At 45.7% G+C, this 14792-nt stretch overlaps 1 pseudogene; it reads right to left on the minus strand.

Annotated features, from left to right (window-relative positions):
• Window positions 1-508: 508 nt before the first annotated feature.
• LOC125417001 (E3 SUMO-protein ligase PIAS2 pseudogene) lies at window positions 509-14523 on the minus strand (annotated as a pseudogene).
• Between the last annotated feature and the right edge of the window lie 269 nt (window positions 14524-14792).

Below are 14792 nucleotides of genomic sequence, written 5' to 3' on the forward strand. Positions count from 1 at the left end.
TCCGCCTGTCTTTGTGAATTCTTCCTAGTGCACACGGAAGTTCTAACGCCCCCAGGCACCCTCTGGGGACCAAAGTTCCCGTGCCCTGACCATCTGGCAGAAACTCCACAATCACAACCCTGAGCAATGGAAGCCAAGCACTCAGCAGGCAGAGCCACTCCCTCTTCTGTTCTTTTCTAAAGGAAATTTGCATAACTTTGTTGCTGTTTATTGTAACAAAAAAACTGTTTGTAGAATCCATCCAGCAAAGTAGGAACTGAAATCCACTGCTCAAGAAGATACCACCGTAGATGAAATGAAATATATCAGATGCTCAGTGTACGGCATAAGAAAAGTCCCTACTCGCCATCTGGTTCTTGTTGGAGTCATCTGTGTTCATTTCTCAGAAAGCAAAGAATCCACCTGACATTTCAATAAATATTAAAGTGCAAAAAAAAAATAGCTTCTATGGACTAGATACCCAAGAGTAGTTCTAATGAACGATTCCCAGAATCAAGTCTGGCCGCCTTTAGTGCGGTGAGACGATGTCAGGGATGTTACTTCCACTGCTGCCTATGACCCCTGGGTCGCTCCTGCTGCTGGATGAACTAACGTGAGTACTGCTTTCATGGAGGCTGGTGGAGGTGACGGATGTATGCTTGCTGTTAAGGGTGAGGTGAGACTATCCAAAAATATAAGAGGACAGTACTGTGGATCAAGGAATAAGGGATAGAAAATCCAAACCTGGGGGCTGGAGAGATGGCTCAGTGGTTAAGAGCATTGCCTGCTCTTTCAAAGGTCCTGAGTTCAATTCCCGGCAACCACATGGTGGCTCACAACCATCTGTAATGAGGTCTGGTGCCCTCTTCTGGCCTGCAGACATTCACACAGACAGAATATTGTATACATAATAAATAAATAAATAAATAAATAAAAGAGGCAAATCTGATGACATGCTTGGCACTGGCGTGTGGTAGAATGGTACTGAGTATCCTGATAATGAAGGCGGAATAGCAGCAGGATCAGCCGAAGTCACACTGGGCGCCCTTACAGAAGATGGCTGATGCATGAGAACCCCTTTGGTTGACTATTCGTGTTTCTGACATAAAGATGCATTTCCTTTTGGCAGGAGGGTCTTCCTCTTCATCAGAAGAGCTCTCCATTGTTAGATCAATAACATCTATCTTCTTCCTGCTTGCATCGCTGGATACAGCCATTGGACAAGGTTTACTAAGGACACTTGAGCTTTCTATTTTTGTATTGGCTGATTACTTTCATAGCTTCTTTCTTGGGTCTCATTGGACGCCAAGAACCATCTTCTTGGAACTTGATCTCATCTGCATCAGAACAGTCACTGAGAATTTCCACGAAAAGCCCATCTAAGATCAGACTTTCACAGGCAGGCTCTTTGTCACAGACATGACAAATCAGGTAGGCTTCTTCTCATCCACTTGAAGACAAAAGGGCAGCATTAAACAAAACACTGCAGATGCATACAAGTCACTGTCCAGCATGGGGTTGTCAGCCTCATTTTTCCTAAAGGACACATCAAGACTAGTTGTAGCAATTTCACTATCAGGGTCTGCAGTCTGTTCTTCTTTAATTAGCGCTCTGGAATGATCGGGATTTCTAATAACTTTCATTTTTAATCTCTGTAATAACATGGTTGATGTAAGCTGTCGTATACGATATACAGACGTGGAGTAATTCTTTCCGATTTCAGATGCCCCCACTTTTCTGTTCTTAGTCTAATGGCCCGAGGAGCCCAGAGTGGCTTGGTGTCATGAAACCTCTGCATCCCTCAGTGGAAGTTTTTTCCCCTTGGTCTCTAAGACTCCAGACATCAGCACAAAGCCTGAGTTACTAGATGCAGGAGGAACTGTCTCCACTTCCTTGCTCTATGCACAGCCCAAGCACTTCATCTCCTGGTAACACCAATATACACTGGTACCTAGTTCTAACTGTCGGCTGCATCCCACCAGACAGGACCCAGCATCTTCGGCACTGTCTCCTGACCACTATCCTGACAAGCTCTGCACTCAGCTGCTCCTCTCACTGTGCTGGCTGAGCTCCTCCTTGTTGTAAGATTCCAAGCTGGGCCTGGAGTTCACATCTGTAACCCTAGCAGTAGTGTGACAGAGCTAGGGAGACTGCTAGCTAGGGACCAGCCTGGGATACATGAGATCCTGCTGTCAAGCAATCTTTGTACACTGTAAATATATATTACCCTCCTTGGTTAATAAAGAGCTGACGGGCCTATAGCCAAGCAGGAAGAGATTGGGCAGGAGAGCCAGAATAGAAGGATGCTGGGAAGAAGAAGAGCAGAATCTTGGGAGTCACCAGCCAGACGCAGAAGAAGCAGGATGCATACAAAATGGGGTAACAAGCCATGAGTCACATGGCAGCAAGTAAAGGAATAGAAATGGGCTCATTTAAAAAATTAAGAGTTTGTTAGTAACAAGCCTAAGCTATTAGCCAAGCATTTACAATTAATAATAAGTCTCTGTGTCTTTATTTGGGAACTGGCTGGCAGGACAGAAAAGTCTGCCTATAAGATCTTTTTTAAAAAAGGAAGGAAGGAAGGAAAAGAGGGAAGGAGGGACAAAGGTCTGATGAGCCTAGGTAAGGCAACAGGCTGTGAAAAGTATGCTTTGATGAGAATTAACATTTAGAAAGCCTTGCTGAGCAATAAAATACTCTGCAAGTTCATGCACTCAGACTATAGCCGAGGATAGGACACAATTAGCATCAGTGGAAGGAATCAGCACCTGTAGGCCTGCATGGACTGGGCTAAGAAATAACACCCTGGGCCAGTGAGAGCCAGTGTCTCAGAGCCACCACCCTGGCAGAAGCTGGGGCCCAGGACAGGGACGTAACTGCCAGAGGTACAGACAAGCAGAGAGGAATCTGTAAGCAAATCCTCTAGCCTTCTTCTGTGGCTGCCCTTTGGCCTCTAGCCAGTGCCTCTATGGCTTCAAAGGAAACCAGATGGCACAGAGCTTTGGGATGCTTCCAGGATTTGGCCCCAGATCCCTGGGTGGAAAAAGAAAGGCCAATGGTAGGCTTGAGGCGGACAGAAACTATATGAAGAAAGACTACCCCAGGCAAAAGGAATTCAAAGAGATTTTCTGGTCATCTTGAAATCCAGCGCAGAAAACAGAAGGGTTTGGGGACCTTCTGGCTACATAGTGAGTTCAAAACTAGCCTGGACAACATGAGACTATCTCATTTTTTCCCCTTACTTAAAAGGAACAAAAGATATAAGGTCATGGAGGTGGACACCCACCAGAAAGCTACCGGTTAGTGAGAGATGCTGAGAAAGTGGATGATAGGGCTGAGAAGGAGGGGGCAGATAGAGTCAAACTGGCAGAAAACGAAATAAAGCCCAGGTTCCACAAACACAAAGAAGGGAGAATGAAAGGGAAGGAGGCAGAGAGATGGCTATGGGACGAGGAATTTGCTGACATTTTATTATCAAGACAGCCCTGGAATTATTCCATCAAAAGAATCCACTTCTTGCCTGTGCTGCACAGGGAGAAAATCTAAATTCTCCTCTCTAAGTCTGCAAGCATAAAAGACTTGCTTGAGGATGTTCTGAGACCTGAGATCTGCTGAGATCAGGAGGAAGGGAAAGACCACCACTCCAGGGAGCAGGCAGAGGCTGCCTTTGGGGCTCCATCAGCAGATGGGCTCAGGCCTGGGAGCAGAAGGCTCTTTCAACTCTCTGGACTCCAGCAGGACATGGAGAGGAAGCCTCGTCTGTCACCAGCGTAACTTCACAGAGTCCTCTTTGCTGAAAGACTTTGATGTGGTCTCAGGTTCTTTTGTCTAAACCTCCGGAAGTAGCCGGCTGCCTGAAGAGGTCAACGCAGGCTCGGGTTTTATTGGCCTCATCTTGGCCTTGATCGTGACCCAAGCTCTGCTTTGTTTCTGAAGGTCACGGGTGGAGAGACCTCCTTCACTGAGTCAAAATGAACAAGGAGACAGAAATGTGTCAAAAACTTAGAGGAAGAACATGTGCATGCATGTGTATGACTGTGTGTGTGTGTGTGTGTGTGTGTGTGTGTGTGTGTGTGTGTGTATGTGCCACCAAAATAGCCCACTGGATAAAGGCACTTACTGACAAACCTCATTACCTAAGTTTAATCCTCAAGACCTATCAGGTAGAGAGAGAAAACCTGATTCCTTAAAGTTGACTCTAACTAGCATACACTTGCCCTGTGTGCATATGCATATGTGTGCACATGTGTACACACAGATAAATGTAAGAACACATTTACATACACATTCATAAATGTAAGAAAATGATTTTTTTGTTTGTATTGGTTTGTTTATTTGTTTGTTTTTGTTTTTCGAGACAGGGTTTCTCTGTAGCTTTGAAGCCTGTCCTGGAACTCACTCTGTAGACCAGACTGGCCTCGAACTCAGAAATCTGCCTGCCTCTACCTCCCAAGTGCTGGAATTAAAGGCATGCACCACCACTGCCTGACTAAAAAAAATGTTTTTTAAAGGGCTGGAGAGATAACTCAGTGGTTGAAAGTACATATTGCTCTTGCAGAAGACCTGAATTTGGTTCCAAGAACCCATGTCAGGTGACTCACAACCACCAGTAACTCCAGTTCCAGAGGCTCTAACAAATTCTTCTGGCCTCTGAGGGTACCTGCATGCAGTGGCATTTCATTTGCATTTTAATAAATAACGCTTGCCTGAAGATCAGAGAGTAAAACAGCCCCACTGGTCAGCCTTACAGACCAGGTAATGGTAACATTCACCTTTAATCCCAGTAGTCACACTAGTTGCCAAAGAAACTGGGAGGTGCATGCCTTTAATTCCAGTGGTGCCCACCTTTAATCCCAGCTCTAGAGAGGGTTATAAAATGGGATGAAACATCTCTCAGACACAGTCTCATTCTGAGATTCCTGGAGGCAGGATCGCCATTTCAAACTGAGGTCGAGGTAAGAGCCAGTGGCTGGCTGTTTTGTTTTTCAAATCTTCAGGTTGAACCCCAATTTCTCTCTCTGTGTTTTTATTAATAGTGCTTCACTTGGCACCCAATGTGGGGCATGAATTTATGAAAAGGCCATTTGCCAGATGCTTTTTAGCCACCAGCACAGGTCAGAACTGAACCCAAACCTAGCCACCTGGGTATGGTGGCATAATGCTCTTGTACCCTGTAAAGATTTTTCACTCATATTGATTTAATAAAACGCTGATTGGTCAGTAGCCAGGCAGAAAGTATAGGTCAGGCAACCAGACTAGGAGAATTCTGGGGAAAGGAAAGGCTCAGTCTACAGTTGCTGCCACCCAGACACAGAGGGAGCAATATGAAAATGCTGCACTAAGAAAAAAATATCAAGCCACATGGCTAAATATAGATGACAATTATGGGTTGATTTAAGCTGTAAGAGCTAGTTAATAATAAGCCTGAGCTAATAGACCAACGGGTTTATAATTAATAAAAGCCTCTGTGTTTCTTTAGGACTTAACAACTGTGGAACTGGGTGGGACAGAAACTATGTTTACAACAGATGAAACAGGTTGATTTGTGATGTAGAAACTAGCTGAAAATGTGCCTGAGCCGTTGGTCAAGTAATGTGATCAATGTGGTTTCTGTGAGATTATTTGGGTCTGGGTGGCTGGGAAACAAAAACAATCTCCATTTACACCTGCACTTGTACACACACAAAAAAAATTAAAAAAATAAAAAATCTAAAAGATGAGACATTCCTTCACATGTTTTGATGCCCATGGGCTCATAGGGGATTTGACTGAATTACCCTCATTGGGTAACTGGAAGCAGAATGAAAGCCTGGTGTCTGCAGACATTCGATGTCAATCCACTTAACTTTGACTGATGACACAAAGATAAGTCATTGTCCTAAACTTGCCATCACCTTAGATTCTTGGAGCAGCCAAAACTTACAGGATCAACCGTCTGCCTCAGAGGAGGACGATTATTCATGATGGCGAGGCTGTGTTCCGGAGCAGAAGTGATGACCTCTTGGGAAATCCATTGTCCTCTCAATCAATGATGTCTTTGGATCACTTTACAGAACCAGGTACACTGGTTGTGGAGAAAATGAAGAACAAGAAAGGGCTGGGATACAGGGAGTAGGCAAAAATCATACTCAAAGGGTCTCAAGGCCACACCCTAATTAATAATCAAAGTTAGTCGATTCAACTGGAATTTGCAATAATTGTGATAGAGGCCATTGTCATTTCCATAGACTTAATCCAGCCAGTGCACTGGACTGACTGAGTTCCTGGGGTTAGAGATAGTCCACTGGGCACTTTGCTAATGTTCCTAGGGAAAAGAAGGGTCAGAACAGGCTATATTCTGGAAACCACAACTGGATGTCAGTCCTGGACAAACCGGAGTCCTGTTCTATTTCTTATCTCATGAGTACCATACCAGAAAGGGAAGGCAAAAATGAAAAACAGAAGAAAAAGTGTAGTGTAATGTAGTCCACCCCTCGGTGGACTAAAGAATGAACTCTTCAGTGTGACAGTGTCTAGCACACATGGATCACCTGACTTCAAAGATAAGTGTGCAGGGTTAGAAAGATGATTATCCATAAAGTACTTGCCTCACAAGCACAAAAAAAAACAGGGTTTTTGTGTTTGTAATCCCAATGCTGTGGCAGTGGAGACATGAGGATCCCTGAGACTTGCTAGCCAGATAGTCTGGCCAAACAGGAGGGTTCTGGTTTCAGTGAGAGAACTTTCTTCAAGAAACAAAGTGGAGAGCAATAGAGGAAGACATCAAACACCACCCTCTGTCCTCCACATGCACACACAGTATGCACACATGTACACCTATAGACAACCACATACACATGTAACACACATGCATGCCCACACCCATATGCACACTTAGGAGATAAGTGAGATGCTGTAACATCTGAACTAGAGAGGAGAAGTAGAAATCGTATTCCTTCCAAACTTCCAGATCTGTCGTAGCAGCTAATCATAATTTGTGATGATTTTGAAGCTTCCTGTCCACCGTTCCAGTAGACTGGGCACTCTGTGTGAGCCAGGCCGGCCATGTGTTGGCACACAGTGCAAAGCTCAGCCAAGAGAAAATGACCAAATAAGAGTTAATGCTGCCTTGGGCCAGGGTGGGGGCCAGGGTGCAAGTGAGACAGTCAAGTCCTCAGTGTGTTTGGAGAGCAAAGTCAGAAGGAGTCCTTAATGAGTTGAAGATACAAGATAGAAGAGTAGGTAACTCAAGGGTCCTGGCGTAGGAGCCTAGAGGGTAAGCATCATCAGAGACGGAGAAAGCTGGAGGCAGACAAGAGGTTCTCCTTTGTCCTGGAGCATTCTGGTCATCCAAGCCAAGAGGCTGAGTGACAGCTGAAATTTGAGAACGAGGTTTATTTATATTAAAGATAAAGAATTGGAGCAGGGTTGTGGCGGTGCACGCCTTTCATCCCAGCACTTGGGAGGCGGATGCAGGTGGATATCTCTGAGTTTAAGGCCAGACTGGTCTACAAGAGCTAGTTCCAGGACAGGCTCCAAAACTGCACAGAGAAAGCCTGTCTCTAAAAACCAAAAAAAAAAAGAAAAGAAAAGAAAAGAAAGAAAGAAAAGAGAAAAAAGAAAAGAAAAAACACACAAAAACAAACAAATAAACAAAAAAGATAAAGAATTGGGAATCCTTGTCATAGAGATAATGTGGAAGAGCCTTGTAACTGTGTGCTTTCACCAAGGAATGCGTGTGAAGTGGTCTGAAGTCTGAGCCCTGAAATACTATGATATCAAAAATCTCAGGAGAGGTAGAGATCTCAGCAAACAAAAGCAATTAACAGTAACCAAAGCTACAGTCAGAAGAAAAATGTAAGGAAAGACAGGGAAGGCCAGAAGGCCAGGAGGAAAAAATAATCACAGGAAGAGAAGTGTTCAAGAGTGTCAACTGAGGAATGAGAGCTACCCAGTGGGATTCAGCAGATGGAGTCCCATGGCGGCCACAGTGAGACATCATGTAGGTTATCAACTTGGGTAGGTGAGTCTGAGAGAGGAGAGGCTAGGCCCTGGAGACTGGAAGTCTACTCACTGTGAGAATTCGATAAGGAGAGACAACAAGATGAGCATGGTGGCCAGAGGGAAAGCAGAGGAAAGCCCGGGTTTGTCGCCACGGTGAACTATCAGGCTGGAGGACTGCCTCTGCTGCCTGAAGAGGCTATGGCTAGACGTTCCCAACCTCAGTCGGTCTTCCCCTTTCTAGGTCTGACTCCTACGCTGTCTCACGGATGGGGATCACGTGTCTTTCCTTGACTTTTATTATACTGCTATCTAGTAAACATGGGATACTTATCAACTACTTGAATGGCTGTACGTCTGAGCCAAGAGTCAACTCTGAGCCTCTTTTGCCTCAGAAGATTGAATAAGAAGAGACACAAGCAGCATATTGAAAGGATTGGTAATTGATTGATATCCAATGTTACTTTCAGTAAACCCAACTAGCCCAGTGCCTTCATGTTATAGATAATGTATCTAAAGTCCCAACGTTCTAAAGCAGAACACATTTTGCTCAAAGTTGCACAGCTAGTGATAATAGTCTCTTGAATTCATCCTTAACACCTTACATGGAGCCAGAAAACCCCCCTAGGATATCTAGGTGACATGGACTTAGGTCTGTATGTCCAAGCTTCTGCAGACTGAGGTGACGGCAAGCTTAAACATTCAGAATTGATAGCAGCTGTAAAATCTCTCTGTGACCTTCCTCCATGGCCAGCGTACATTGCCCTGGGTGACTTGTCAGCCTGGCTACTCCACGCCTTGCACGATGCCCCACCTCCTTCTCAGTTTGTTCTCTTCCTTTACCTGACTTCCATCTCGAATGTTTTGGGTAGCAACCCTTGCTATTCTTCTCATCTTCAAGTCAAGGGATCAAGCTGGGCCTTGTGCTTTTCTTCATTTATGGTTAATTGTTCTGTAAGCCCAGGTGGCCGACTCTTCTTGTTCCGACCACGGGTGACCATCTCAGCACAGACCCAGCACAAATTTCTGGACAGCATTAATGGACATGCTTGTGAGCTGGGTACACACCTCTGTCATTGTCCTTGCAAGAGATGAACAGCCTACCCTTTTCTGGATGAATGAAGCCTGTTTACTTTGCCAACACTTATCTGTGGAGTAGTGTATGCGGCAATTCCTTTAATAAGACAGTAAATCTTTAGCATGGTTTATAGCCGTCTTTCATCCAAAGACCTCAAAGAAATTTTACTCACACTGTCATTATTAATCATCCAGCTTGCCCAGGGAGGCAAGCCGTGATTGTTTCAAAGAGAGAAACTGAGGTTCCAACAAGGTTTATGTGACTTCTCAGGGTCATGAACAGGGTCAGAAGAAAGAGCTGGGCACAGAGCCCAAATTCCTTTCTATCAGGCCAAGAACCCAACCCTCCCCCTCAAAGCCCTCCGAACACTCCCTTCTGGTAGAAGACATGATTTGTTACCTTGATCTATTAAGCAGGAATGAACTCCAAACTCTTCTTCAATGACACCAGGAAAGCAACGTTTATTTTTGAAGTTCCTTCAAGTCATAAAAAGCTTGATTCACTGTGTTAAATACTAACATTGAACTGAGCAGATAGCTTTGTAGTCCTAATGATACCCTGGATTTAAATGATGCCTTTGCAAGGCAGTTCACAGGCTTCTGAAGACCTTTGGTCTCTTCTTGACTTCAAGTATCTCATTCTTTTCCTCCTCCTATGCCTTCTTCACGTCCCCCTTTCTTTTGCCTAGCCCCTACTCCTGCTAATCGCGTCTACCTATGCCCCAAATGCTCAGGATAAAAGGAACTCTTTGGGGGTGGACACAGGAGAGTCTCCCAGGATCCTGGAGCAGGAGGTGCAATGAGAATCCACAGGGATCCTCCAACAGATGTGTGGGACTCTTGCTTGCAAGGACAAGTAGCAGACAGGAATTAGTGCCTTGGCTGTTGTTTGCCGACCTCTGATGTAGGGTGTTTGGATAAGAGAATGCTCCGTTTGCATTACTACTGGCTGCCTTTGACAAGGAATTACAGTCAACATCTAAGTTTGGAAAGTACTGAAGGGTTTGCAAGAAGAAATGAAAGAGAGGAACTCGAACTTTCGGTCTCTACCTTCTCCTGAACTCTAAGTGGCCTATAAATACTGTGGGGCTCTTTACGCCCACTTGGATGTAGGAACAAGGGAGGGATGTTTTGGAAAGCAGGACTTGGGGAACGGGGCTCGGTGTCTAACAAAGACTTGAGGTAAAAGCAGGCAGGTGTGTGGAGAACAGAAGAGAAGACGTATTCCTAGTCTCTTCAGGGAAACAGGGAATGTGAAGATGACTACAGAAGATGGCCCACGGGGCCAGTGACAGTAGTGAGACCAAGGAAGGACAGCTAGACACAGGCTGGAGATGTGATCACATCGGCTGTTGTAATAATCTTGACGATGCTCACTTTTGGGCATAGGATGAATTCAGTGAACAGGGACATACTCTAGTACTCTGATCCATGGTTTCTTTCTTTCTTCCTCTCACTCTTTCTTTCTGAGATAGAATCTCATGTAGCCAAGACTGACCTCAAACTATGTAAACAAGGATGATCTTGAACTTCTGACCCTCCTGCCTCCATTTCTCCAGTGCTGAGACTTTAGGTTTGTAGCACTGTGCCTGGCTTCTGCAGTGCTGGGGATCAAATCTAAGGCCTTGTGCATGCTGGAGCAATACTCGACCAACTGATGCACATTCCCAGCCAATTATTTACATTTTCCAAAGAATTATCATAGTTAGCAAGCTGAGAAAAAAACGGGTCAGGCATGGTGGTGCAGACTTTTAATCCCAGCACTCGGGAGGCAGAGGCAGGTGGATTTCTGTGAGCTCACTACAATCAGTACTACAAAGTGTCTCAAAAAACAAACAAAAAAGTGTGTGTGGGGGGTAAAAGGGCCAGTGAAAGAAACCCACCCTGGTTTTGAGACCTGAGCCAGTGAAAGAAACACTTTATCCCTGAGCCCAGAACCAGAGAAACACATCCTGATCAGAAACCAGTGCCAAAGAAACAGTTTGTCCCTAGAATCAGTGTCAGTGAAAGAAATTTGCCCTGGTCCCAAAACCAGAGCCAAAAAGCTTAAAAAGACCAGCGAAAGAAACAAAGTTTGGCTCTGAAATCAGCCGTCTCTGCCCCAGACCAATTAAACTAACCAATCCCTGAGCAGGGAAAAAACTAACCAATCCCTCTTCTCCCTGGGAAACCCTATATAAGCCCCTCCCCCAAGAAGCCCTATATAAGCCCTGTGCCTGTTCAGTTAGATGCGCTTCTTCCACCCCAGTAGAGGTGGCTGCTCTCCTGGACTCTTCCCTAGCAATAAATCTCCTGAACAAGGTTTGGGTGGAGCAGCGCCTAGTTGTTACAACTTCACTGGAGAAGTCAGAAGCGCACTTTCGCCGAGGAGAAACCTTCCCCTAGCAAAGCAGAGTTGCTACACTCCTGAGGGAGACTAGCTGTAAAAACTTTGCTGGGGAAGCCCTATCCCCCCAGAGCAGAGCTGTTAAATTGGGGAGACCTTTCCCAAGAGTAGGACTGTAAGCTGCTATGCTGCCGGTGGCCTGTACTATTCCCTGGCTCCCAACTGTCAGACCATTCTTCCACCGGAGCTGCGACACTCAGGATTTCCTGGCTCCCGACTGCCAGGATCCCTTTCCATCCGAACTGTGACACTTACAGTATGTCCATGTATAAAGAGATTACGTAGGGGTGTGTGTGTGTGTGTGTGTGTGTGTGTGTGTGTGTGGTGTGTGCTTATACATGTGTGTTTGAGAGTATAATAAGACAAGCAGTAAGACCAGAGCATCTGGAAAGGGCTGCTCAGGTCAGATACGTGCCTTTTAAAAACTTCTCTATTACGTTTGAAAAACTTTTAATGGATTTTACTCAGGCATGGAGGTTTGTGCCTGTAATGAGTACCTGAGAGGCTGAAGTAGCAGTATTGGTCAGTTCAAGGCTACCCTGGGCTACAGAGTGAGTTTGAGGCCAGTCTGGGTTACAGGGAGAGAAGACCAAAGTCAAATTGAAAGTTGAAAACAAAAACAACCCAGCTGGTTCTGCTGTAGCCCACTGCATAGGAAGAGAAGGGACATTCTACTTCCAAGGCTACCCCAATATTCCAAGGACAGGAAGGAGGTTGAGAGCCTTCTCAGTTTCCAACCAGAAGCCAGAAAGGCATCCCTTGTCCCTGCTGCCAGGGAGCAAGAAATCTTGGAATTTAACAACTGCCAACTACCACCAGCTCAACACGTGGAAGGCTCAACATCACCAGGGCCAGGAACCACAGCCTTGCTGGTCCCAACTGTGAGTTTTATAACATCTTAATTCCCACTGTGAGCTGAGCACAGAACTGGCGAGAGGGTGCAGGCATGCAGTTGGTATCGGCTCTACTCTACAGATTCTAGTTCAGATGCCACGGTCCCAAGTGTTGAAATTCCCAAAGACCAAAGTCCCTAAAGCCCCTATCACCAAAATCACAAGCTCAGGAGATCAAAATTCTCAGTTGTACAAAGGCGCATTTCCTGTGGCAGGAAAGGCATGGAGAAAGACAGAGAAAGAAAGAAGTTAGGGGGGAAAAGAATGAACGGTTAGGAAAAGCACAGGGAAAAGCCTTGTGACAGAGTAGGGAGCAATGTTTGGCTTAAAATGTGTCATCTGCAAATCACTCGTTGGCCTGCACCTGTGAGAAGTTGTTCTGGTGAAACGCTGTGCCTAGGATCCAGATTCCCAGAACCATGCTGCTCTGTAAAAGGAGAGCTCAATTCCTAAAAGTAAACCTTTTATTTGAAAGAAAAATAATGCGTCCTTAATGTCTGTTAGTATTCCTTCAGCTGATGAGATGCCAGGCAATCCCTCTTGGGCTTGGATAGATTCTGTCCAAAGACTTAAGGTCCCAATTCTGGTGTCTCAGACCACTCACAGCGGCGATCAAGGGATGTGCCTGGCCCCAAGCTGCTCTACCTTCTGCCCTGCCTCCTTGTGTGTAGGGTCGTCTGCTCCTGTTTCTCACTGAGAAACCTGGTGTCTCTGTGTTCACAGAAATAAGTGATGATTACCTATTTTAATGTGTGAAATGACCTCTAAAAAGATTTTTGATATTTTCACTTAACAGATAAAAGCTTTTCAAATCTATCGGAATGTAAGTGACTTTTTAATGTGAGAAATTTATATTGTAACCTTTACTTTTTACGTCAGGTCTCTCAAAGCCGGGCATGATGGTGACTTGTGCCTGTAATCTCAGAACTTGAGACGTAGAAGCAACAGGATCTAGTGCAAGTTCAAGGTCATCCTTGGCCACACTCTAGTCCAGTCTGGGCAACAGAGACTGCATCAAGAAAACAGCAGCAGCAGCAGCAGCAACAACAACAAATAAATAAATAAATAAAATAAATAAATAAATAAATAAAATAGGCAGAGGAAGAAAGAAGGATTTATATTTTTTGAACTTTGACCTTTCCATATTTAAATTTCACAGAGTTCAAATCTTCTGAGCTTTCAACTATTGGACTTATGGCACCAAGGGACTGTGCTTCAAACCTGCTTGCAAAATCCCCCAGGTTGCAGGCGTCCTTGACCACAAGAAGCCCCCTTCCCTGATTGACAGCTTTAAGGTTTCCATGGAATGTGGGGACTTTAGGGCGTTTGGAAGTACATTCTGGTACATTGTGCAAAACACACCATGGTTGCAGCGGGGTTCAGCCATCACACTCAGTTCTGGCGAGGGCCGGGGGAAGAAGGAATGGGACGGCAAATGACTTTCAGGGTATATTCAGAACCGTTCTTCCAGGGTTGAAAGCCTCCTTCCCACACCCCCAAAACAGGCCCCCCAGCAGACAGCACAGACAAAAAGCACAGAGTGGTCAGGCAGGGAGCACTGAGTCTTCCCTGTAACTCCGATGAACCTTTGTCCTCTGTCCACTGGAAAGCCATCTCAGGCTGACTCTCTTCAAAGGAAGCCATTTGCTACTTCCTGGGAAGGCTCTTCTCTCCCCAAGTTCAAGATACATTTCCAAAGTTCCTCTGCTATCAAATGCTAGGACTTATGTGTCTAATGGGTAGTTGTCGGTCTTTGAAATTTTGCCCTGAAGAGTTAAAATTTCTACTTGACTAAAAATGGGGAGGGAGGAGACATCCTTGTGGGAGGAATTTTCAGTCCCCGGAATTTTGCGTCTGATCTCCCTCCCCAGCACGAGATCAGGAGGAGATTGTTGGAAAGGGAGGGCTGGGGACAGTTCTGGGGCCTGCAGGTGTTCCTTTCCATGCCAGCCAGTGAAGGATGCCACCCCCTTTCTTAGCCCCCAGCAGGCAGACACACCAGCCAGGACTTACTGGAGCCCAAGTCCCAGGAGTCAGTTTGCAAATGACTGCGCACAGCATCATTCCTGGTTGGATGGCATCAGAGAAGAGATGGAGGTGCCGAGGCTGGGGCTGCAGGCGGAGGACCCGCAGGAGTGAAGGTGCAAGGACCACCTGTGACAGCCCCAACAATCCTGCTGGGACCCGCAGCTTCTCTTCTGTTGCCATCGCAACTAAAGTAAAAACTGGGGAACTGTACCCCATCTCCAGCATCAACCGCAATTACTGCCCTTTCTTTTTCATAATCTGTCTGTGTCTGAGTCAGGGTCTCCGGTAGCTTTGAACTCACTGTGTACCAAGGACGACCCTGAACTTCTGCCTCTCCTGCCAGCACTTCCAGAGTGCTGGGATTACAGGCATGTGCTGCTATCCTTGGTCTACACACTCTGGGGATCCAACCTGCGCATGCTAGGGAGCCCTCTACCAACTGAACTACA

This window comes from Myodes glareolus, chromosome 7 (genome assembly GCF_982192425.1).
Source record: "Myodes glareolus chromosome 7, mMyoGla1.1, whole genome shotgun sequence".
Classification (NCBI taxonomy): domain Eukaryota; kingdom Metazoa; phylum Chordata; class Mammalia; order Rodentia; family Cricetidae; genus Myodes; species Myodes glareolus.